We start from the raw sequence: 26,784 nt of genomic DNA on the forward strand, positions 1-26,784 counted from the left end.
CATATGCAGAAAGTTGAAAAGGTAAAGAAATGCCATTCAGTTTTATCCCATGCAGGTTATAATAAAGGTTCAATGCTTAAAGAGTACAACATACACAGACATTGCACAACCTTGTCGAACACCTCTCTTTACATTAAAGGGAGCACTTAAACTACCATTGACCTTCAAAACACTTTCAATGTCACAATAGAGGGTCTTAATCATGGCAATGAAACCAGAGGAGAAACCAAAAGCCTTCAAAACATTCCAAAGATATTGGAGCTCCACCCGATCAAAAGCCTTTTCTTGGTCGAGGGAAATCAGACCAAAGTTCAAGCCCGATAAATTAGAGACATCCAAATAATCCCGAATTAGTGCTACATTGTTTCCTATTGATCTGCCAGGAATACAATAGGATTGATCCGCATGCACAACTTGATCAATCACTTTCTATAACCTGCATGCCAGTGCTTTTGAGATGATCTTATAGTCAGCACACAAGAGGCTGACTGGTCTCCAGTTCTTTATTTCATAAAGATCCCCCTTCTTGGGAAGAAGAGTGAGCACAGCTCTGCGACAGCTTAAGGGGAGCTTTCACCTAGCCACACTGTCATTAAGAACCTCCAACAAATCACCAGCCAACACAGACCAGTATGATTTATAAAATTCCACAGGCAAGCCATCTATTCCTGGATCTTTACCATTTTCCATACTTGACAATGCATCCTGCAGTTTTTGCAGAGTTAAGGCAAGCTCCAAGATGATATTGTCTTGCTCTGAGACCTCTGGCAAGTTACTGAGAAACTCAGCACCTGCCACGAAGTCTTCTCTAAACTCGCTGACATACAGCTTTGAAAAGTAGTCAACAGCCCTTTTTCGTTTATGCAGTGGGTCAGAGAGAGAGAAAGAAAGAAAGACAGACAGATGTTTTATGTTGCTCCTTTTCATCGATTCAAATGTAGCTTAGCAATCCTGCTGCATGCTGTTTTATTTAAGCTAAATTAATGGAAGTTGCCTGAGAAAAGTCATTTTGTTCACATAGTTAAATGAATATATAGGTGGTGTCTGTCAATAACCCCACTGGGCTAATAATTAATTTTAAATTCACCTCATCATGGAGTACGCCTACAAACCCGGGTGCTTTGACATTTCCTCTATGATTGTCCTGTAATGGTTCTGTGAAGGTGTCTATTCACATGTTTCAGTTTTGTGCTTCGCTTTGTATTCTGTGTCATCTGCCCACATTCGATTGCTCCGGGCTGTTTGATTTATGCCAATTCCCTTAGAAGCCAGGATATAAAAGTTGGTGTGAGCCACAGTTTTGCCTGACTATAGTTTCCATGAAGTCAAGGAATGATGGTGGGCCTCCTGCCAGGAATAGTTTATGTTCACATAACAGGATGCAACCTCTATGTAGGCTGGCACATCAACAGGAGAGGCTAAACCATCTTAGATAAATTCTAATTGCATCGCAAAATCCCACCTGTTATCTTCTCAAAGCCCAGAAGTAATATAGATTTTATGAGAGACATCCACAACTACTTCAGCCAAGTGAGTTTAGTCACAGTGCCGTGGAAATCGCATGCTAATTTTTGTCTCGTGGATTCTTTCTCTGTCTTGGCATGCCTTGAGATGGAGTGATGATACCATTCCCCAAAGGTGGCAGAAAGTAAATAGGTAAAACAGCTAAAAAATGCTTATTACACTGGTTTCAAAAACAAGCTGTTTAATCACTGATAGCCTGGAGGTGTTTGAAACAGGATTTTGAGTCACAATTGTTTAATATTTAAGAGGAAAAAGAAGTTGAAGACTGATTTATATTTCCCCGGCTGAACCTACAAATCCATTGTGAATTTCCATAAATGTAACATTCCCCCTCGCTCTCTAAAATTCATTCTTATCAACAGCAGGAACATTCATTCATGTACAAGACAAGAAGGCGTAGGGATGGATGACAAATTCAAGGAAATGTGAACCTGACTGTTACAGCAAGACTGATGGGAGTGGTACCTTCCAGGATGACATCACCCTAAATCTCACACAGATACACATAATGTTGTAATGTTGTGATTTTTATACAGTAAATAAAACTGAATTGAATTGAACAATCTATCTAAGAGTAGTTTCTCAAGCCAACAAAGGAAAAGAAAGAGTAAAGCTCATACTCGTGGATAATATAAAACATGGAAGGTTGGAAAAATGAAAACACTGTAGATAAATCTGTGGTCTTGGACAGGAGACACACAGGAAATCAACATGCTAACCACACGGCCGTTGGCTCTACTTTCACAGCTAACATCTGCGTCTTCATCTTTCTCTCTTTTTTAGAACTGTCCAAAGAAGAAAACTCCATTAAACACTGTCAACAACCCCTTAAACAGGATGCATTACATTGTAACTGTCTTCTAATATTGTGTGATTGCATTGGGTCAGTCAAACACAGGTGATTTGTATAATAATGCTTCTTACGACTGTCTTTTCTTTCCTTTAATTTGTCACTCAGCCTCAGCTGACCTCAGCTGTGACACAAGCTTTTATCAAGAATCCTTTGGTCTTGTAAATTGGCTTTCTGAAAGCATTCATCAGAATCCCCTAATAATCTAATGCATCGAGTCCTTTGGGAATGAAGCAGTGTGTCTCAAAGGATGCATCAAAGTTTATGTTGGCCTTGAAACTACAGCCACAAGGTTGAAGAAGATACGTCAGCTGACTCCTAGTTTATTACCGTTCGCTCTGAAGATTAAATAAACAAGCTTGTTTTGAAACCCACAATAGCCAAGTTTAACTGAGCGCCATTAATCTCACTGGCACATTTGGATCTGGATGCCAAATGAGTTTTAAAAAGCTCATTCAGTGGAAGAAAAAAATACAATGTTTCTTCTTTATTCTTTAGACAGCAAACTCTTTGAAAGCAGTTAACACTAAAATAAAAGAGGCAACATTTGTTTGAAAGGCAGCATGCTGCTCTATTAGCACCCTTTGCAAAAACACGGCTGGTGAAATGAATAAAACAAGGTGGGAGATATTTCTACCTTTCATGATTTCTCTCGTCCCAACACTAGAAAGGGAAAGTGTGATTGAGCCCTACCTAACAAAAACAAAGTAATTGAAATCTCATATCAGCACCGAGATTCCATTTTTGTTGCATAGTCTAGGTCTTGTGCTGATTTCCATATAAATCATAGAGAAACTTGGTTATCTTGCTCTTGCGGTTGGCCTGTGCAGACATCTGCTGGTCTTAGTGCAGTATCTCTGTTTGCACACATTGTGGACTTTGGGGATTGAACTTGTCCATATTAAAGGATGCTGTGTGTGTACACTGTAAGGGCAAGGAACACATTTGTTGGAAAAATATGAAGAGTTCGAGTAACCCATACAAACATCTTGAAGGAAGCCTTGTCCCTGGGGAGCAGTCGGATCACTGTCATAGACTGATTTTTAATTAGGCTCTGGAACATTAAGCTGTCTGTGATTCTGTTGCAGCATCCTAAGTGGTGTAAACAAGTTTCTGAGTAGGTGCCAAATGAAGGGCTAGTAAAAAGACAGGGGAAAAGACACAGCTATGTGTTAAATTACTGATGAACAGGTTTAAGCTCAAAGTTGTAGGTAACATTTACAAAGGTAACATGGTTTGGCACTTCATTTTACCTGTCAGAGTATGTTTCTAGCTGTTATTCACAAAGGTAGGATGGTTCGCCACTGAATTTTAGCTGTGAAAATATGCTTCTAGCTCAGATTAACAAAGGTAGAATGATTTGCCACTAAATTTTAGCTGTTAGCATGCTTGTATGTCACATTCACAAAGGTAGTAGGGTTCTCCACTTAATTTCGTGTTGTGCGCATGCGCAGAAACAACGGATAAGATGGATTCCCAGAACACCGGCGTTACGTATTTAAAATACAAAATATGAGTAACTGTATTCTGTTATAGTTACCATTTTAAAAGGTGGTATTCAGAATACAGTTACTTTGTTGAAATAAATGGATTACAAGGCGGTCTTTTCCTGTTTCATATGTTAGGCTATGCCATCTCTATTTTTGGTAATTCCACGCTGGTGGAAACCCAAACAAAACACGCATTGAGAGGCTCCAATGCCTGTGTTTCAACCTATAACCTATTTGTGGCCCGCATAATGACGTGAAGGAATCGTTTTTCAAATTATTGTTCAAAAAATTATTTAATATAAAGGCAATAGGCAGAGTGTTACAGGCATAGACCTAAAGAATGTAGCCTCACGGGCAGTGTAGCCCAGTTGTAAGTAAGCTATTAAGACTCAACTGTACACTGTGTTCGTGTTTTCCTCCGAAACAAGAAGTTCAGTTGGAGCAGCCATTCAACGCCTCTCTCTTTCTCTCGCTAGCAAAGTTGACCCACACAACAACAAAGTAAAGCTAGTTTTCGGCTATAAGCCCGACACAGAACCCGACGTATTAGCCAGAGGTCCCTTTACTACGGTTTGGAGCCGCGGACCTGTTTTATATACGTGCAGAATAGTTTTGTGCAGCCTTACCTAATGTCCACCTTGTTACTCATTTTATATTAAGATTTAAACATCTAGTTGGTATTGGTATGGCGAGTAACCTTCAGTAATAGTAATAAATCACACAGCAATAGTACATTCATGTAGTTGTAAAAAGCATGATAATACATTAAGTAATCCAAAGTATTCAGAATACGTTACTCTCATTGAGTAATGTAATGGAATACGTTACAAAATACATTTTGGGGCATGTATTCTGTAATCTGTAGTGGAATACATTTTAAAAGTAACCTTCCCAACACTGATAAAGAGTAAAGAGTGGACCATTCCAAATGCCATTTCAGTGGTGTGATTGTGCAGAGTGAGTACTTGCATTCATTAAAGTGCCTGTGAGCTGGTCATACTGGTAAATAAGAGTTCAAGTGCTCTGAAAGACTATCCATGTCAATAAACCCTTCAGCATGGAGAATAAGTGTGTTTACTTCCGTTTTTGTCAACATGTCCTTTTAGGACACTGAACCAGTGTAGCTGATTCAATTTTTCCCCAATATTAGTAAACTAGTAAAACTGTAAAGGTTTACACTCTCACTTCCAAGACCAAGACAGACAGCATAAACCTACTGTAACTGTGTGTGAACATCTACACATCCGTTTTCAGGGCCTACAGCCTAACCCAGCCGACACTGGGCAAAACACACAGCTAGTCCATCACAGGGATTTATCACATCTATGGCAAAAGTACGTTTAATCACCTGTTAACTTAACACAGCTATCTTCAGAAGGTAAGAGAAAATCGGATCACCCCAGGAAAATCCACGCAGGCACATAGAGAACATGTTAATGCATTATCTATACTTGTTCTGGACACAGGTACACCACGGGGATATGTGCTCAGCCCAGCCCTCTTCACTCTATTCACACATGGCTCTACTGCCTTCTACTCTTCTAATACCCTTTAGGTATTCAGACTTAGTGGGTCTCATATCACTACAGGGAAGAGATCCAGCACCGGACCCAATGGTGTTCAGAAAACAGCCTGATCCTGAACAGCAGTACGACCGAGAAGGTCGATATGGACCACAGAAGTCCGGGGAAAAGACGACATGGAGGAGATACAAAGCCCAGAAAAGGCTCTTTTTCCACAGGAAGCCTTAAAGGGCTGGGCTCTCCTCTGCAAACATCTACAGAACTGCAATTGAAAGCATCATCTGTCTCAACATGACAGCTTGGGATGGCAGCTGTATGAAACAGGACAGAAAGGACTCGGTGCAGTTAAAACAGGAGAGGGGATTTTGGGAAGTCCTCTCCCAAATCTGTATGCTGACTGTTTTTCCCCAGAGCTATTAACTCTATCACCTCGCTCCATAGACAACAGTCTTTTAAGGCATGACATGTGTATGCGTGTGTGTTTGAGGCATGCACAGGACAGCTGCACTTTACAAAAATATACTTAATACTACTTTTTAAATTGTCTCCCTATTGTGTATATTTTCCTGTCTTTGTTTTAAATACTTTCTGGTTTTCAGCTGAAAACTACCACTCAGTTTCATTATCTGACTGTATAATTACATGTTTTAATATGTAAACAGCTGAAACATGTCAGGGTTTTTTTAGCGTTAGCATTAATCAATGGATTTTCTAGTTACTGAACTTTGAACAAAGCCGTTACTAATTTCTCATCAGAAGCCGAAAAGTTAAAATTTACTACTCAAATCCAAAGAGCCTCCTTAGCAGGTGCAAGTTGTCACTCTAAAACCACAGGCATGTGACTTGAACATAGCATTAAGACGATATTGAAATGATATTGGGCAGTTTAATGATTCAGTCACACTGAGGAAATTAATCTTTCACAGGCTTTGTAATCATCAGTTTCTTGTGATTCTCAGAAAATGACTTTATGCTCTCCCATAATTCATTTCGCAAGGGTAACTCCAGATATTTCACCTTCATTGCATCAGCAGCTCAATCTTTGTTCCTCGATGTTTTCCTGGAATACCGATTGACAAATATTAATATAACTGTCCCAAGTAATAACTTTAATCCACAATTCCACTGTTTCATGTACTGCTGTCTTTCCAATCCACATTGCTTGTGGTGCTTTTATTATTAGCTTATCCAACCTCACCTGTTGTTGCCTGGATCAGGTGATAAATGGCTTTCATATGGTTAGTAGCACAGCAAGATATACAGCGAGTAATAAGATGTGCACCTCTCTGGAGCAAAAGGAGGGAAATTAATTAGCAAAAACAACCATGGACACAAATCACTCTACCAGCAGCCGTGGAATTATTTTTCTACATTTCAGTTCCATAAAAAATAAGCAGCTGTCATTGCAAACATTGATTTATTCCCACAGGTGTGCATTAGTTTCAGAGCCAGTACTTCTTCATGGCAAGCTGCCAGAGATTAACCACAGCACATCAATATCCTTCGTATAGAGACATCCTCATTGGATTTCTTCTTACTTTGCTGTCTCAGCTACGGCTCTGCTTTCGTTATGTTCATTTCTACTGGCTTTGTGGAAGGGTAAGCCTGCAGTCAATGTCACTGTCACTTACTGTAGCTTAACTTTGTCAGTCACAGAGTTGGAAATTAATCTGTAAACCTAAATCCAGACGGAATTACATGGAAACATGGATGATAACGTTTTGGAAGAGTTAGTTTTTTCTGTGTTACTCACTGGTGCAGATCCACTGAGTGTGTGCTTTCTGTGAGCAATAAAGTCACTTATAATTACTCGTTTTAGTAAAATGTCAAACTCAGCCATCCACCATTTTAATCAAATCGCTTAAATTTAATCTCTATTTTTTAAATATCTTAACATAGAAATGTAGTCATAGCTGAAAAGGGTTAAGACAACAAAACAGTGCATTTTAAAGACAGCACTTTGGTTATTTTGTAAAATAATGAAGGCCCAAACAGAAAATCCAAAAATGTCCTGCATGTCCTGTGTCACAGTCAGTCGAAGCAGACTATGTGGAGTGAGGAGGGGGACCCAAAAGCAGACATGCAAAACTAAAACTTGATTCTTAACTGAAAGCGAGCCGTTTATTGTGGATGATTTAAAAAACAATTCAACGCTGCGCAAAAACCTAAACTGGGTAGACTAGAAAGAAAACATGAAAGATCCTAAACATGAAAACCTGGTATGGAACATGAAAACTTGACGAGAACATAACAGACAGCCAGACACTGAACAGAGGGAGACAGAGGAGGAGGGAGCAGAGCTCATGAGCACGTCACTATAGCCCACTGTGGCTTCTGCACCGTGGCTGCTGGGTGACCCCACGTCTGGGGCTTTCCTCAGTTCTTTCCAGGAGGGTGGCATGGTTGCCCCTCCGATGGTGCTCCTTGGGCTCTCGCACTCTGGGGGCCTCTGGATTTTCTGGGGCCAGGATCTCCTCCATGCCTGCCTCATGCCCTGGGGGACAGGCCTATGGCTCCCCACACCCTCTAGCAGATCATTACATGGAGAAACCTTTTGAATACAAGCACACTCATCCACACAGGTGTTCGCAGATACAGACTACACCTTTCTTGACTGCTACCTCAAAGCACGTTGTGTGCTGTCGGTCTTGCGTGCTGCATATTTACTGTTACTTACATTTATTTAGGTTATTGCAATGATGTTGTGTGTGTTGTGTTGCTCTCTTTTTGCTTGTTTTCTATTTTTTTCCCCTCTCAACAGGTGATCCAGGTAATTTTTTTTAAGTGTCCTCTCTCCCTCTTTCACTCTATTTTTCTTTCCCTCCCTCTCGTTCTTTCTTTCTCTCTTCCCTATCCCCCAGTCATGTCTGTCCCGTCTGTAATAACTTAAAATCAAATCAAATAAACTCTCATAGATGAGCTGCTCGTTACTAGTCAGGATATTTTGCAGTATGATTGACATCATATCATCTGCAAATGAAATGAAACCCAGCGGAGCCTCTGTGGTAGGAATCAGGTTTTGGACCACCTTCAAGGGCAGAAAGCAACAACAGGGAATTGGGCATGAAATTAATAACGCTTCTGAGAGAGGAAAAAACCCCAAGACGGTTGCCTGGGATGTGATTAAAAATAACAAATAGCTTAATAACTATGACAGTTATGCTAATTAAATGTTTTCTTGAACCTGTCTTAACACAGACACGTCTGGCTGCACGCAACATTTAAAGTCTGATGTCGTGTGACCCAGTGTTTGATTTTCATTGTGTTTTGTTTTCTATTCGTGTTCTGGTTTGAGTTTAGTTTACCTTATTAAGTGCTACAATGCCTAGATTGCTGCGTTAGTCATTTGCTTTGCAGATCCTTTTGCGTCTTGTCCCCTGTTCTAAGTCTCCCAGCTTCATGTCTACCCGTCATGCTTTATGTCTCTGTGGTGCTGGTTAAATTTATGTCACGTCTGTGTCTCGTAATGTTTCCTGCTTATTAAGTCTTGTTTCCATGTTCTATGTACTTAGCTTTCGCTTCCACTGTGGCGCCATTATGTTCATTCCAGTCAGCTGTTTTCCTCATGTTTTCCCCTGATCACCTCACCCTCAGTCTTCCTGTGTTCAGTGTGGTTTCGTCTGTGTTCCCTTCCCCATGTCTGGTTTAGACTTCATAGTGTCCCTTCATGGTTTATAGTATTTTCAGCGTTCATAGCTTTCACAGTCTCTCTAGTCTTGTAATAGTTTATACATGTTTTTTTTAATCTGGTCTCAACCAGTTTGTTTAATTTTTGTATGCTCTCTTATCAGCCACAAATAAAGGCTTGTTTTTCGTTAAAGTAATTTCGTCTCCTCATCAGTGTCCACACCTGAGTCCTCCACTCATTCTCCATCGAGACTGTGACATCTGATCATTGTAAGAAAGAACAAAAAAAAACAACTGCATTGTCTTGTTATGATAGATTACAGTTCAAAGTTATGTCTGACCTGATATCTTTCAGCCTGTATGTCTCAGCCCAATCTAACAGCAAAATGCGCACAAGCTAGATCAACAATACACAGCATAGCATTTTCAATTTTACAAGCTGTAAATTATGAGCTGGCTACATTTCTTAGGAGTTTGTATAGAAACAGACCCATCTTTATGAGTTAACCCTTGTATGGTGTTCGGGTCTGTGAGACCCGTTTTCACTTTTTTTCAAAAGAAAAATGAAACAATTAATTATTTTTTCAACCTGAAATTCATTGGCTTTGGCTTATTTTCTGTGAAGAACATAAATCCGAACTAATTTTCAATGACCTCATACTGTACCTCCCCCCACGCATTTACATTACATACAAGGTGTTCGGGTCCACTGGACCCAGGTCTAATAAAAGTGTTGAAAGTGAAGGTCCTGTGTTCCCACACTCTGTCTTCCTCCTTTCTGGTGCTGCTGATAGTGTTTTCTTCCCCTCCTGCTCTCGCAGAAAGTTGCAACATTGTTGAAAATTCAACTATCAACACCGTCTGCTCTTACATTCCCGCACATTTTACCCTCTTTCTTGAGGGATCCAAATTTTATTTTCTCATTCCCTGTCCCTCCTGCTAATTAAGGGCATAATACTATAAATAAGACTTTGCCAGTGTGGTTCTTTATCACAACTGATCAAGATGGCAAAAGATTATCTGCTGCGAGGGCCATCCAATTGATTTTGGAAGAGAGAGGAGCTTCGGATGTTGACAAAGAGGTTTCAGAATATTTCACATTTCTGAAAATTCAGAGTCTGACAGTGACTTTGAAGAAGAGGATGAGGTTGAGCACCATTTAGTAACAAAATGAAGACGAGTACCCCATCTGCAGCCAGCTCCAGGACCAGAACAAGCCCACCAGTCAGCAAGTGAAGAAATATGGATGTCAATAAGATAAGATAAGATAAGATAACCTTTATTAGTCCCACACGTGGGAAATTTGTTTTGTCACAGCAGGAAGTGGACAGTGCAAAAGTTATGAGGCAAAAATTAGAATACAATAAGAATAAATACAGTACACAACTGTACAGAATAGAATAAAATACTATATACAGTAGAATAAAATAAAATAAATATACAATAAGATAAAAATAGAATACAAATACAAATACTATATACAACTGAGTAAAAATACAACGATGACAGAAAGGATTATTGCACTTAGTATTATTGCATATGTATGGATGTGTGTGCTTGATCAGTTAAAGTCTTTATTATGGAGTCTGACAGCAGAATTTTGAGAAAAGTAACTCGAAATTTTGAGTTATATTTCTCGAAATTTCGAGTTATGGATACTAGCTGTTTTGTTTTTATTTAGTGGCGGAAACGGGCTTCCATAGGGAACACACTCTTTAGCCTCATTTGGAAATTCTCTGCCAGTGTACTAGAAAGAAGAGTCCATCTATTAGTCATCCCCATTGTTGTGGACAATTTAAACCCTGTGCAGTTGCACTGAAAGTTTGGGTCACATGGGTGTGGGTAACTCTGCTAGAGTTGGCCTTTGTCACTGATTCTAGTTATATTTTTACAAGCAGAATTTCTAGGCCTACCCAAGCAGTAGAGGGTTTTTGTTATGGTGGGCTCAAACACTCATCTCTGCTTTTTGCAAATGATGTGGTACTGTTGGTACAGTTACTAACCTCCAGCTTGCACTGGAGTGGTTCACAGCTTATTTGAAGTGGCAGGAATGAAAATCAACACTGATGGATTGACTGGTGTGTCGTCCCCAGTGGTGCAGATGCTGTACTGGTCTGCTGTGGTGAACAGAATGAAAAAGATGAAAGAAAAGTTGTCAGTTTACTAGTCGATCAATATCCCCACCCTTAGCTATAACCACAAGAGATGACCTAAGAATGAGATTATAAATACAAGCAGCAGACATCAGTTTTCCTCATAGGTAAGGTGAGGAGCTCGTCATTCAGATTTAAAGTCACCACTGCGCTACTCCTCTACAGTTAATGTGCACCAGGCATAAATACTTTTTTAAAACTCCTGCCCTCATTTTGTCAGTGTTTTTATAGTTACACAGTGCAATTGCCCACACTAATGTAATTTAGCCATCTGATTACAAAGCATGGCATTGCAGAAGAGCACTGGATGAGTTCAGCAACCTTGTGGCTGGTCTTTATCGCACTATAATAACAGAGGAGAGAGTAATTCCACTGATAATGAAAAGTGACTCAATATATTCACCATGCTACTTGCCATTCTGTGCACACTCTGCTCCGTGTGTCACTTTTTGGAGTAAATTAATCATTCCAGCTGTTATTTACATCCAGTGTGTCCACTTTTGTATCAGCCAAATTATTGTCATAAATCTCACTAATTCTGGAAACTCTCCAGCTTGGAGAAGTCATGGGTCTGCATGAGCCCAACCTCATCAAAACTTCCAAGTCTAGAGATGTTTTCTCTTCCTGTTTGCCTTGATAAAAGCCAACAGTATTGATATAAGGCTTTACATGAGTTTAATGAGCCCTTTGTTCCTGTGAAATATCCCTGATGATTAAGCACACAACTAAATAAGCTTACAGAAACACTATAAATGCAAATTTGGGTGGCAACAATGCAAATAGTGTTCATTTCCTCGTGTAGAAAGCCATATCCTAACTTGTTTCTTTCTTAATTAGAAGAGAAGCTTGATATTTTTCTTTTCTAATTGATAGAAGCAAACAAAAGTTGCGAGTTGAGAACACAGGAAAGGCTCCCTGACAAACATGTCTTACATTAGACACATGGCCTACTTGCTTACTGCATATACCAGGCTGGGGCAGGTAGTACAGGTCTCCAGCTTCTATTCTTCTGAGCAAACCTTAATATTTTGTACACGTTAAAGAAATATTTAGTACCAGATTTAAATGCATCCAACCTACTGCTGCAATCTGCATGTAATTAGTATAAAATTTACTCAGGCAGCAGCCAAATTCACAGTCGGCCACTGGGACTGCCCTCTAGATGCATTCTTAGTGAAGGAGAGCTCAAATGATGCCGATTAGTGCTGGGATTTGACTGAGATCAACAATGTCAGAAAAAATGATAATGGTGGTGATTCACAGTGATAGTGATGAAATGAAATTAACAAGTTTTCAAATTCTTTAAAAACATGACCTTTTTCCTTCTGTGTTGTGTTTATAGAAGGATACTTTAAAAAGCATTAAAAAAGTCAATAAGCATCAAGTTTTAAATAGATTTCGTTTAAACTGTTTTGATGTCAAAGCTGATCCAAGCAGCTAAAATATATCTTTAAAATGTAAGAAGAATCTTTGGATTCTAGAAATCTTAATTTCACAGTCATCTAATGCCCAATAAAAAGACATTGATGTAGCTTTGAGCTAATGTTAACACCCCCCATATGAATAAGAAACAGGGAAAAAAAAGGTTTTAAAGTTGATATTATGATGCATTTTATAGTAATGGTTAAAATAAAAAATGCATCATCTGTCAGTTTCAAGGATTTACAATTCATGACATAATAACAACAACACTTAACATATTGCACTGTGTCATTATTTATTTAACAAAAATTAAGCCAAAAGGCAAAAGCTGTGTGTGAAAAATACATTACATGCCATTGTGCAGTAGCTTGTAGAACCACTTTTAACAGCAATAACTCAAAGTAATTATTTATCAGCTTCTCTCTTCATTGTGGAGGAATCCTGGCCCTTCTTCTTTACAGAATTGCTTTAGTTCACCGAGGTTTGCAGTCCACAGCTCACAAGGTCCCTCCACAGGATTTAAGCAGATTTGAGGTCTGGACTTTTCCTTTTCAGGCTTTCTGTTGTAGATTTGTTGCTGTGCTTGGGATCACTGTCCTGTTGCATGACCCCAGTGTCAGCCACACTTTAGCTGGCAGACAGACAGTCTCACATTAGAGTCTAGTGTAACCACTGACTCATTTTAAATAGTTTAGGACAGCCAAACTACGGACCAGTTGCTAGGTTCGGCAGGGCTACAATAGAAAGCGAGGCGAATGCAGAATGAAATGGCTGGAGACAGGAATTTGAGCAGCAACAGTTATTATTTTGCACAAAAATGAAATAAACAAGACACAAATTCCACATTGACAGTAGTAGTGATAATAACCATAACAATAAGAGGAAGAAGCCGGCAAAACAAAAATAACCCCAGAAATAGTCGTTTGAGCTCAATATTCAATTGTCTTTTTGTCTTTGGTCATTTGTCAAGTCAAAAATTCTTAGTCTAGTTCTTGTTCTCTTTCGTTTGTGGTTTGTGTGTTACCACTTGGGAGTCTCCGTCGAGGAAGAAGAGTAAGTTCCTCTGCAAAGTTCAGTCTGGGCTCAGGCTCGCCATCTCCATCCGGAGAGAATCCATTGGAATCCAAAATCTTAGTTCCTTCCACACGGACAAGGGAAAAAAACCTAGCCTGCACAACAATATTAACATTATTGTACACAGCCAGCTCCGTTTCTTCTCTTGTATCACAGCTATAGCTTTAGTTCTCTATCTCTTTTCACATTTCTTTCACATTACCACAGTAATACATTACATGCATGCTTTGAATATATCTCTCGTTATACATGAAATTATTTTAACCATGTAAACAACAAATGAATTTCTTGTTCTCTTTTTAACCATGAAATTATGATTAATAGGTATAACCAGCAAGATAATACATTTTTCCAATCATCCTTCGAGTATGCTAAACAAATCCTACCACAACAGCATTTCAACCGTTTTTAAACAGCAAATTACCACTCGCGAATCGGTATGAACAGAAGAAACAACTTTTAGCAACAGACTAACACATTATTAACTTTTCAAACCCATGGGCTAAACTCACCAAAATGTTAGAAAATTCCGCACGAGCTATCCGTGACCTGTCTCATCTATTTCCACGTGCGAAAAGATCTAGCTCATGTGAAATGATGGTCTGGTGTTTCGGAAGACGGGGCTAAAACCACCTTCAACCAATGAAAAAGGCATTTATCCCTTGTGATCCAGCAACAGAAAATAAAGTTTGCTAGAGGATCACACTTCCTTTTTTCAAAATAAATGTTTCTTTTCAAAATAAAATAATGAAAATACATTTATACAATCAAAACGAAAACAAGAAAAAAATAACAAAAGGTAGTTTTCTCTACTGGGTTACACTCTCCCCAGCTAAATGTCATGCACGTCTCGTTGCATGTGTAGCCAGTACTGTCCCTCTGTACTGTTTAGGGACTCAGAAAAGGCTATGCTCAAACCCTGGAAAAGTGATTTCACAACAGTAACTAGAGGGTTTCCTAAATCAGGATAATCAAGTCTTTTAGGTGGATGTCTGATTCTTGTTGACTGTCTTACTGGTTGAGTTGTAATGGGATCACAACTGTCCATCTCATCAGGTGCGTTAACAGGCTGGTTTCCTGGTTCTTTAACCAAATCCTCAGGTGATTCATCCAATACGGTTCCCGTTCCATTGTCCACAGGATCGTCAATTCCAATCTCATCTCCATCTGGTAAGTTTTCAACAAGCACATGATTGGTAAGTTCGTCTTTGCTTGCATCTTTATCCATATTCAGCTCCTTGTTGCTAGCAATTTCAGAAAGGTCACAATCAGGTAAGTTTGTAATGTCTGGTTCATGAGAAGGTTTTGGATATTCATGTACAGTAGTAAATCTGGTTATTTCTTCACATGGGGAATCATCAACCCATTGAATGAAAAGTTCATTGTCAAGTTCCATTGATTCTTCATCCTCATTGCTTTCTGTGACAACGGTTTGACGCGTTTTAGGACGGTGAACCTGCTGTGGCTCAGATGTGTCTGCGGTGGCAACCGGGAGGAAACTGCAGGGAAGCAACAGGTCTCTGTGTAAAGTTCGGGAGGGACCTTGCTTGGACTCGGGTTTAACAGTATAAACGGGTAGGTCGCCTGCACGTTTGACTACCACATGGATGTCTGCCTCCCATTTATCAGCAAGTTTATGCTTGCCACGCAGCCGCACGTTTCTAACTAAAACCCGGTCCCCAGGTTCAAGTTCTGAAACAGTTATTTTGCGATCAAATCTGGCCTTATTCTTGTCTGCCACTTTTTGTGCGGTTTGAGAAGCTAACCTATAGCTTTCCTCTAGCCGTTTCTTGAGACTTTCAGCATATTGCGAATGTGTCACTTTTTGATCTTTGCTGAGAGGAAGTCCATATGCAAGATCAACAGCTAATCTGGGTTTTCTGCCAAACATCAACTCGTAGGGTGTAAACCCTGTTGCATCACTACGGGTGCAATTGTACGCATGTACTAATGGCATAACATAGTCTTTCCAGTGAGACTTTTGTTTGGATTCCAGTGTTCCTAACATACTAAGTAGTGTTCTATTAAATCGTTCAGTAGGGTTACCACGTGGGTGGTACGGGGTAGTTCTTATTTTCTTTATCCCAGAGATCTCACACAGATCTTTTATCAGTTTTGCCTCGAAATCAGGACCCTGATCGCTGTGCAGGCGCTCAGGTATGCCGTAGTGGACAATGAACTGGTCCCACAGGCACCTGGCGACCGTTCGTGACTTTTGATTAGAGGTGGGCAACGCGAGGGCAAACTTAGTGAAATGATCGGTTATCACAAGGATATCCCGTGTGTTGCTACTGTCTGGTTCTAGACTGAGAAAATCCATACAGACGAGTTCTAAAGGTCTGGTTGTTGTTATGTTGACCAGTCTAGCTGCTTTTTCAGGGGGACTCTTTCTCCGTATACAACGATCACATGTTTTCACTTTCTGCTCAACCTGTGTCGCCATGCGTGGCCAATAGAATCGGGTTCTGACCAGATCAAGGGTTCTGTCGATACCTAAGTGGCCCATGTCATCATGCAAACTTTGGAGCACTGAAGCTCTGAGCTCCTCAGGAAGAACAAGCTGGTGGGTCACCTGGTCTCCATCTTGTCTTTTTCTGTATAACACCTCATTGTGCATTTCCAACCGATTGAGTTCCCTAAGCAAAAGAGGGAGATCTGGGAGTTCTTTTCTAACAGTCGGTGGAGGTGTCTGACCATGTTCGATTTGTTTGATAACTTGGCTGATTGTCGAGTCTGCTCTCTGCTTATCCTTAATTTCTGATTGGGACAAGGCAGGGATGGTTGGTAAGCCATGATGTTCTTCTGAAACATAGATGTCTGGAATCGCGTCAGCTGAGAGGGTAAGCGATTCTACAAGTGTAACACCACTATCCTGACAATCATCACTGACTTTTACAAGGTGATTTTGACAGATTGCTTGGACAACATCACTATCTACAAGCTTTATGGTGTCAGTGGTGTCAGTGTCAGCTAGGTGACGCTCTACAAATTGGCTTACACGCTCCTGCTCTTTCCTGGACTGGACATCATTTACGAGTTCTCCATGAGGACGTCTAGACAACCCATCTGCGTCTAGGTTGTGCTTGCCTGCTCTATACTGTAACTTAAAGTTGTAGTTAGATAAAGCGGCAAGCCACCTATAGCCAGTGGCATCTAACTTAGCAGAGGTCAATATGTATGTGAGTGGGTTACTATCTGTAACCACAGTGAACTGACCACCATACAAATAATCGTGAAACTTTTCAGTCACTGCCCATTTGAGTGCTAAAAATTCCAACTTGTGGGCTGGATATCGTGCTTCACTTCTTGATAACCCACGACTGGCAAAAGCTATGGCTCTGAGCTGACCCTCCTGCTCCTGGTAGAGTGCTGCACCTAAGCCAGTAGTACTGGCATCGGTATGGAGCACATAAGGCAGCTTCGAGTCTGCAAAGCCTAAGACGGGGGCTGACGTTAGCTTTTCAATGATGGAGTCAAAAGCTTTTTGACACTCTGCGGTCCATCGGTCCTCAAATGGCAGTTTGGGATCAAAGTAGGTCTGGTTGGGTTCTTTGGACTTTGATTTCTTACGTAGTGGTGGGTAACCACGAGTGAGGTCATTGAGTGGGCGTACTATGGACGAGTACCCTTTTACAAAACGTCTGTAGTACCCCGAGAACCCCAGGAAAGATCTTAGTTCTTTGAGATTCTTGGGCCGTGGCCAGGTCTTTAGGGCCTGAATCTTTTCGGGATCCGTCTCAACTCCGCTTTCAGAGATTACATGCCCAAGATACCGAACTGTGGTTTGGAAAAATTTACATTTTTCCAGCGATAACTTCAGGCCATACTCTTTAAGGCGATGGAGTACCCGCATAAGTCGGCGTTCGTGTTCTTCCAAACTATCTGAGAAGATGATGAGATCATCTAAAAAGACGAGCACTTCATGTAAGTTCATATCACCAACACAGCGCTCCATCAGCCGCTGGAAGGTGCTTGGGGCGTTGGTTATGCCCTGCGGCATGCGGTTAAACTCCCAGAACCCAAGCGGTGTCACAAACGTGGTCTTTTCTTTGTCTGCCTCCTCAACTTCTATCTGGTAATACCCAGATTTCAGATCGAGGACCGTGAACCACCTGGATCCTGAAAGGGCAGAGAATGTCTCTTCCAGATTTGGAAGTGCGTAAGAGTCTTTTATTGTTTGCAAGTTCAGCTTGCGAAAGTCTATACATAGACGCACATCATTGTTCCGCTTTCTCACCACAACAATGGGAGACGAGAAAGGTGATTGAGACTCTCTTATCACACCTGCAGCAAGCAGCTCCTGCAGGTGTTTCCGGACAGCCTCAAGATCTTGAGGGTGTATAGGGCGTGCACGGTGCTTGAAGGGAGTCGGATCATTAAGCTTGATGGAATGTTTCACCTTGTTCGTACACCCAAAGTCAAGATCATGAAAAGCGAATACTTCCGGAATGTCATTGAGTTGCTTGGTTATCCTCTCTTTCCATTCATGTGGAATCGGAGAGTCACCAAAATTGAAATTCAGCGGTGTCTTACTTGTGGCTGACTCATTAACACTGGTGACATTATGCTGGGACATGATACAATGGAAAGCTCCCAGCTCTGCAATGACACAAGTAGACGGGATAGTAACATCTTGTTCTGTTTCATTTGTAATCATAACAGGCACTTTGTGTGGAGCTCGGGAAGGAAGTGTTATCAAGCAAGTTTTAACACAAAGGCCACCAGGCAAGGAAGACTGAGAGGGGTGTTCAACTATGGCACACGTGTCTGCTGCAGTACAATGAACGTTAGCAGATCCCTCTAAAACTACTGTTTGGCCTGCTGGAACTACAACTGTAGCCTTGCCTGACAGGGTAACTAACCCAATGCTCCCATCTTTGTTCTGTGTATGTCTTAGTTCTAGAGTTTTCAACAGGGCTCTAAACCCGCAAGGACTAGGTAAGTAGTCAGAAGTCTTAAGGTCCAAAAATTTTTCATAAAGGACATCAAGCGTGTTTGTTCCCACCAACACTGGGGTCTGACTGTTTGGATGAGTGTCTGGAACAACAAGAGCTAAGGTTGGTATGTCCATCTCTGCATCTAAGAAGTCTTTTGGAAAAGTAATGCATGTCTCTATATAACCCAAATAGGGGACGGGCTGACCTGCAGCACCCTCCACTTCCAAAAGATCATAGAGTGGGTTAAGATTTTGATCTGGAAAGTTCTGTTTGTAGAACGACTCAGCGACTGTGGTCACTTGTGACCCTGAGTCCAGGAGACAATTTACATTAACGCCAGAAATGCTAACTACTGCTGTGCATTTAGAGCCAACCAACCCTTTTGGCAGACTATACTTCTGTGGCTTAGTGACAGATTGCTTACAGTTAGCATGTTGCATGTACTTAGTGGGACATGATCGCCTGGCTGCAGTCTCCATTTGCCCCGCAATAGAGACTGTTTTCAGTTTAACTGTTCCTTAGTGGCTGGAGGGTTCTCAACCTCCCATTTCCTCTGTTTCTCTTTAAACAGTTTGCGCTTTTCAGCAACTAGGGCTGGGTTTGGTTCATTTTCGCAGTTTGGCTTGATGTGGCCATCTTCTCCACATTGGAAACAGTACCACGGTTTGGGTGGGGTACTTTGAGTTTTAATTGTTCGTTCTGAGGGCTCCTTGCTCACTTTGTCTGGCTTTCGGTTTTCTTTAGACTTGGTATGGGAGGCATATCTGGAATTCTGCGCTTTTGATTTCGCGGTCAGCTGCACCAGTTGGGCCTGGAGCTCTGCAACTTGCTTTGAGAGTTCTTTAATTGAGCTTAAGGTGGTTGTGTCTTCATTTTCGTCTAAGCAGCCTTTGACTGTTTGGAGGTGGTATGTCGCTTTTTGTTTCGTGATGTTCAAATGTTGCTTCATTCGCATTGTTTTGGTAGCATTTTGGTCTTCTTCTGTGCGTAATAAGAGAAGCAACTCAGGAAAAGATGGGGGGTTTATCCGTTTTTGTTTTAGTTGAAGTGCATTTAAAAGGGAATCATCCCAGCAACCACGACAGAACTGCGTGACAAGGAGTCTGTCAACATCATTGCTTAAAGCACCACCCCGTTTTACAGTGTGAGTTAAAGCTACCTGAAGGCGTTGTACGTATGACGACGGTTTCTCACCTGGATTTTGGAAGGTGTCAAGAAATTTGGCGTAAAGCTCTCCACCATCTTGAACTGTCCCATAGGCAGAATCCAACATTTGAAGGTAGTCTGCAGGTGAGCTGTCTGGGTTCAAGTGCTTAACTACGTCAGCTGCCGGGGGTAAGAGAGACTCAAGAATCTTTCGCGATTGTTGCAGTTGCGACATGGAAGTGTCACTCAAGATTAGTTCAGCACTGGAACGCCAAGTATCATAATCTGGCTCATAGGTTGGCCGGGGGTCCTTGCCAGAAAAAGCTCTGAGTTTTTGTGAAAAATGTTGCACTGAATGATCATCTCTTCTCACAATGTGCTCAACTACTACACGCTGCACCTCAGGAGGGTTTAAATCAGGTGCAGGTATGGTGGGTATACTATGAGCTGGGTTTCTTGCAGTGTGATTTGACTGGTTCGATTGCTGTGCACCATCAACACTGGGTTCAACAGCTGAAGGCTGAAACTCAGCCAAGGGAGATTCAGGTAAGTCAATTCGCTCTGATTGATCATGTTCAGGCTCTTTGATTGATTCAGCTATCTGTGACATCATGTCTTTCAGAACATCTGCAAACCCTCGGCCGCTCATTTTGGCTAGGTTTTTTAACTCAGTGAGATATGACTTGGTTGTATCATTCCCCACACATCGCGTGTATACGCTTGCAAGAGACTGTATTCTATACTTAACCCCGCTATCGGATATGTGGTTGTAAGGTAACGGCTCAAGAGCATCAACAGCAGTACCTGAATTGTACTCAACAACAACACTCGAGATAAACTCAGATTTACCATCATCTACCTTTAAGACTCTTGAGATTGACCCATACTGTTTTAGGAATTCAGTCACCTCATCAATTTGCTCATCTCCAGCTATTTCGCTCACGATCACCGAATTTGGGACTTTAACAGATTCACGTTCAACAAGACGGTCCATTTGGGGTGCGTTATATACTTGTAATCACATGAGAAAAAGCCTCCTGGCTGGCTCGCCAAGACTTACTGTAACCACTGACTCATTTTAAATAGTTTAGGACAGCCAAACTACGGACCAGTTGCTAGGTTCGGCAGGGCTACAATAGAAAGCGAGGCGAATGCAGAATGAAATGGCTGGAGACAGGAATTTGAGCAGCAACAGTTATTATTTTGCACAAAAATGAAATAAACAAGACACAAATTCCACATTGACAGTAGTAGTGATAATAACCATAACAATAAGAGGAAGAAGCCGGCAAAACAAAAATAACCCCAGAAATAGTCGTTTGAGCTCAATATTCAATTGTCTTTTTGTCTTTGGTCATTTGTCAAGTCAAAAATTCTTAGTCTAGTTCTTGTTCTCTTTCGTTTGTGGTTTGTGTGTTACCACTTGGGAGTCTCCGTCGAGGAAGAAGAGTAAGTTCCTCTGCAAAGTTCAGTCTGGGCTCAGGCTCGCCATCTCCATCCGGAGAGAATCCATTGGAATCCAAAATCTTAGTTCCTTCCACACGGACAAGGGAAAAAAACCTAGCCTGCACAACAATATTAACATTATTGTACACAGCCAGCTCCGTTTCTTCTCTTGTATCACAGCTATAGCTTTAGTTCTCTATCTCTTTTCACATTTCTTTCACATTACCACAGTAATACATTACATGCATGCTTTGAATATATCTCTCGTTATACATGAAATTATTTTAACCATGTAAACAACAAATGAATTTCTTGTTCTCTTTTTAACCATGAAATTATGATTAATAGGTATAACCAGCAAGATAATACATTTTTCCAATCATCCTTCGAGTATGCTAAACAAATCCTACCACAACAGCATTTCAACCGTTTTTAAACAGCAAATTACCACTCGCGAATCGGTATGAACAGAAGAAACAACTTTTAGCAACAGACTAACACATTATTAACTTTTCAAACCCATGGGCTAAACTCACCAAAATGTTAGAAAATTCCGCACGAGCTATCCGTGACCTGTCTCATCTATTTCCACGTGCGAAAAGATCTAGCTCATGTGAAATGATGGTCTGGTGTTTCGGAAGACGGGGCTAAAACCACCTTCAACCAATGAAAAAGGCATTTATCCCTTGTGATCCAGCAACAGAAAATAAAGTTTGCTAGAGGATCACACTTCCTTTTTTCAAAATAAATGTTTCTTTTCAAAATAAAATAATGAAAATACATTTATACAATCAAAACGAAAACAAGAAAAAAATAACAAAAGGTAGTTTTCTCTACTGGGTTACACTAGAATATTTTGATATACAGAGGAGTTCATTGTTGAATCAACAACTGCAAAATATCCAGATCCTGTAACTGCAAAACATATACAAGTCATCTGTCATTTACCACCATGCTTATCAGGTGTTTACAAAGATATCCTGTGTTGGGTATTCAACAAACATGGTGTTGTGCATTATGGCAACACATCTCTACTGTAGCCTGTCCAAAGGGCATTGTTCCAGAAGTCTTGTGGTCTGTTCAGATCCAACTTGTCACGGTCTGGAGGGCAGACCGTGGGGGATGTAGGAGAAAGGACCCAAAACGCAGACTTAATGGAATGAACCGTGGGTTTATTTACAGTGAGGTAATTGTACACCACACATTAAATCTCCAAAAGTGCTCCCTCGACTCCCGTGACGTGTCTTCTCCCAAGTGCTGGTATCCCGTGCTCTCTGCCCCTGTGCCTTCACACACCCCGTGTGTCTTGCAGTCCTGTGTTCCGCTGTCCTCATGGAGTCTCCTGCGCCGGAGGAAGCTCCATCGCTCTGTTAAGTAGCTCCCCCGACGATCCTGATCAGAAGCAGGTGTGTGGTAAGCTAGGCGTGACCAGCAGCTGGCAGGGCCACACCCATCAGGCCTGCAGGTGGCTGTCCTTCATCCTCCAGCCTCACACACACACACACACACCAGCATGGAACACAAGAGCACAGTGCAGCAAACATACATCCAATACACTAATAACAATAAAGGTCCACACTGTTCACGAACCCCGAGTCCCCGGCACCGGGTCCGTGACACAACTTTGCAAATCTAAGACGTGCTGCCATCTTTCTTTTAGAGAAAATAGGCTTTCTCTTGGTAACCCTTCAATTCAATTTTATTTTATTATTATAGCACCAAATCACAACAATGTGCTTTGTATTGTAAAGTAAAGAACCTGCAATAACAGAGTAACAACAGAGGAGAAAACTCCAATAATCAGATGACCTCCTATGAACAAGCATTTCGTGACAGTTTGAAGGAAAAACTTACATTTAACAAGAAGAAACCTTCGGCAGAATCACGGCCAGTATTCAGTCACCTGATCCAGCCCTAACTATAAGCTTTATCTAAGAGGAAAGTTTTAACCCTAATTTTAAAAGTAGAGAGGGTGTCTTTGTCCTGAATCCCAACTGGGAGTTGGTTCCAAAGAAGATGGCCCAGTAAGCTGAAGACACTGCCTCTAATAGTACTGACTTACTTTTACCTGAGGAACCAGAAGTAGGTGAAGAGGTGACACGACACTAAATGAGCCATTTTCCAAATAAGCCATACTTTTCAATGTCTTTTTCTAATTGTACTGGCAAGAATTTTAACATTCTAACTGAGGTTTGTAAAGTTTGAGATTTAAATCTTTTTGGTTCTTTCCAGTTTGTCATTGCATGGTCTACCCTGAGGGTGAATTGTTCTCCGATCTTTGCTAATGTCAGTCATCACTGGCATTGTGTTAACACGCACCTGAATGCTCCAGAAGAAGAAACTGCAAACTTTTATTGTTGGTACCTTTGATCAACTTTAAAGACCTGCAAAGCCCAAGTTAGGAGGTTTGATGGGTATCAAGAGTCAGTCAAGAGACCATGGTTTGTCCCATGCTGTGTTTTACATTGAGATTTTGCTCGGTTCTGCTCCCTGATTCATTTTATTTCCACTTACTCTTGATTTTGCTTCTACCAGCTACTTTGGTTTAAGCACTAAAGAGTACCTGGTTAGAGTGTGAGAGAGAGAGAGAAAGATTTGATTTGAATTCACACTAGAAACCTTTTAGCATATCTCTCTCTATAGATATAGATATAGATAGAGAGAGGGGGAGAGAGAGATTAAAAACACTCACACACACAATACTTTTTTCCCTGAAAACTTTTCTGCATGCATCAACTCAAAATGGTATACAATATTGCTGGACTACCTAACATGCTGAAGCATTACATCTCCCTATAGGCTGTAATGCTGTCATTGTGAATTTAATCCAATGATCCAATAAATGTGAATTCAAAGTCCATAACTGTATTTATTTGTGGAAATCAACTTGAAACTTTGTATGCATGCGTGTAACTTTCCTGTATCAGTACTGGACTTGGACACCATGGCCCAATGGCATCCTGTGCTAATTCTTTAAAGTCCTTATATGCCGAGAGGCTCGTTAAATGCTTTGACTTTTCACCTGAGAAGCCTGTTGAAGGCATTTTTCTACACCAGCCCCACAATCTGTCAGGAGCATGTAGGGAAACACTCTATCTTCCCGTGTCCTCTGTCTCCCACAAAAAGCACTTGTCCACAGTTAGAACCACAGTAGAACAAAGTGCACATCGAGGCTATTTGAGTTATTCTTACACATCTTACCCACTACCCCTGATAAATACTAGAGTTTAACATTCAGTGCATGACTAAGTCACGGTGTTGTGAATCCTCTTTATTCAGAAACCTATCTCATTTATTCTGCCAGCACCACACATCAGCCAGAGCTTGATGATAACAATTTCAGTGACAAAGCCCCATTATTAAGATCCCCACAGGTATGCAAATAAGACAGAACAATAGCACATGTGAAACAAAGAATAAAGTTCAAAAGGCAACATGCTGCACTGGACATAACATTCTGCATGGTGCAAAAGTCCAAAAAGCAATCATAGCTTCTTCAGCTGAAACCACTATTGTATTAAGTCACTGTCATCACGATTTTGGCAAAAGGAGGGAGATCTGGATTAAACATGTCTCACACTCATACAGTAAGACAGATGGTGGGGGTGTAGTAAGGAAGTTGGGGGGAAGCAGACAACTCCACAGGAAGAGTCTTTTGTCTCTTCGAGGACTCTGGGAGGTAACAAGGGAGTGTGAACCTTAAGGTGTGAAACAGCTGTGTGCTGCCTTTTGTTCCTGGAGAAGGTATTAACTGAGAGCCATGCTGGGCTCAGGGAGACTCTGCTGGACCGTCTGTCCCGCGGTCATGCAGGGACTTCATCAAGCTTGGTTGTCTGTTCTTGTGTGTTTGATTAAAGAATGTTAGCTACCGCTCACCGCTCGTCTGCAGGCTTTATTTAATGGAAAACTTCCACAACAGGCAAAAAAAAAGCTTTTTGCTAAAAAAAAGATTTAGAGCAGAAGATTTTTGCTCTGCATCTTAAAATGAAAACATTGCATTTATTTACAATTAAAGACACAGAGCAGGAAGTGTGTTACTGTTTTACATCCACAGACACACAAGAAAAGAAGCAGGCAACATGAGGTCAAGTTATGGCAATTTTATTTGTGTGTTTCAGTACATGTATTTAGATTAGAGTTTTTAAAAAACAAGCAAACGTCCCAAGAAGAAGGATGGGGAGAAAGAAAGGTGGAGAGAGGAGGAAGAAACTATTGAGATGCTGCTGGGTCAGTTCTTCCTCAGCAGTCTGCTCCAGAATCCCCTCCTGTCCTCGCCTTGCTTTTCTTTTGCCTTCAGTTCTTTTAAGGTCTTGTTGAGCTGCTCCTCGGCATCTTTAAATGTTTCTTTCAGCTGCTGTTTGGCCAGTTTCCCTTTGTGTTTGAGGAGCTCTTTAGCTTCCTTTTTGTGCTTTCGTAGTTCTTTCAGTGCGTCTTTGCAGCCTTTCTTGGTCACCGTCATTTCTTTCTTCAATACCTTCACCTCAATTTTCTCTTCTGCAAGTTCTTCTTGCACTTTCATCAGTTCCTTCTTCATGTTTTCATTGTGACTCTTTGTATCTTCCATTTCTTTCTTTGCTTCCTCTATTTTCATTTTCTCTTCCTCCAACACTTTTTGAGCTTCCAACAATTCTTTCTTCATATTTTCAATCTCATTTTCTGCCTCGTGTTTACGTTTTTTCTCCTCTTCAAGTTGTTGCTTCACATGCAGTAATTCCTTTCTTAGTGTTTCAGCTTCAGCCGTTACATTTGCAGCTTCTTGTGTCGCCAACTGCATTTTCCTTCTTTCCTCTTCAAAAGCTTCCTGCACCTCCTGTAATTCCTGCAGCACATTTCCTGCCTCCTTCTTTGCAGTTTGATATTTATTTTGGCTTCTTGTGCTGTGCTTTTCTCTTCCTCCAATGCTTTTTGAGCTTCCAACAGTTCTTTCTTCATCTTTTCATTCTCCTTTTCTGCCTGTTGTTTTCCCATCTTCTCTCCTTTAAGTTTGAGGCCCACATGCAGTAATTCCTGCAATACTACTTCAGTTTCAAACTGTGAATTTTTAGCTTCTCCTCTTGATTTTTCTGCCTCTTCTTTTAATTTGACATTTTCAGCCTGTATCATTTGAAGTTCTTCTTGCAGGTTAATCAGCTGTACTGAATTGTGAGGTGAAGCACTCGCCGATCCTCTTCTCGTTCTCCCCTGATTCATTTTGGCCTTTTAAACAAAGGAACCAACGTTTTGTAGAGGAGTGAAGTGAAGTTTTCGATGTTTCTTCGTCAACTGTCGTTTGTCCTGCACAGAGATGCTGCTGTAGATGTGTCTCTAGCTGTGTCTGGATACAATGAAACATGCTGGAACTAAGTTCTTGTGTTGCACAGTTCTACTGAACATTCCATTTCATGCATGCTCCGCCCACATGGTCAGGAATGTCAGGTGCTGCATGACCAAATGCTGCTCCCGTTGCCTAGCAATAACAGCTGTTTACTTTTGGGGTCTGGTTCATTATTTAATAAAGAAAACATGTCCAAGTATTGGGTGCTGAGGCTCAGCACATATTCTAGCCTGCTGTGTGGGTGGGCAGCTAGAAATCACTGGTGGGCAACATGAGTG

General features: G+C 41.0%; 1 long non-coding RNA gene across 1 annotated transcript; it reads right to left on the reverse strand.

The window, feature by feature from the left end:
- Positions 1 to 13,373: 13,373 nt before the first annotated feature.
- Positions 13,374 to 14,383, reverse strand: LOC113029364 (uncharacterized). The gene is made up of 2 exons (XR_003273395.1): positions 14,176 to 14,383; positions 13,374 to 13,758 (listed from the first exon to the last, which is right to left on the reverse strand). It is a non-coding gene; the product is annotated as an uncharacterized LOC113029364 (long non-coding RNA).
- Between the last annotated feature and the right edge of the window lie 12,401 nt (positions 14,384 to 26,784).

This window comes from Astatotilapia calliptera, chromosome 9 (genome assembly GCF_900246225.1).
Source record: "Astatotilapia calliptera chromosome 9, fAstCal1.2, whole genome shotgun sequence".
Lineage (NCBI taxonomy): Eukaryota > Metazoa > Chordata > Actinopteri > Cichliformes > Cichlidae > Astatotilapia > Astatotilapia calliptera.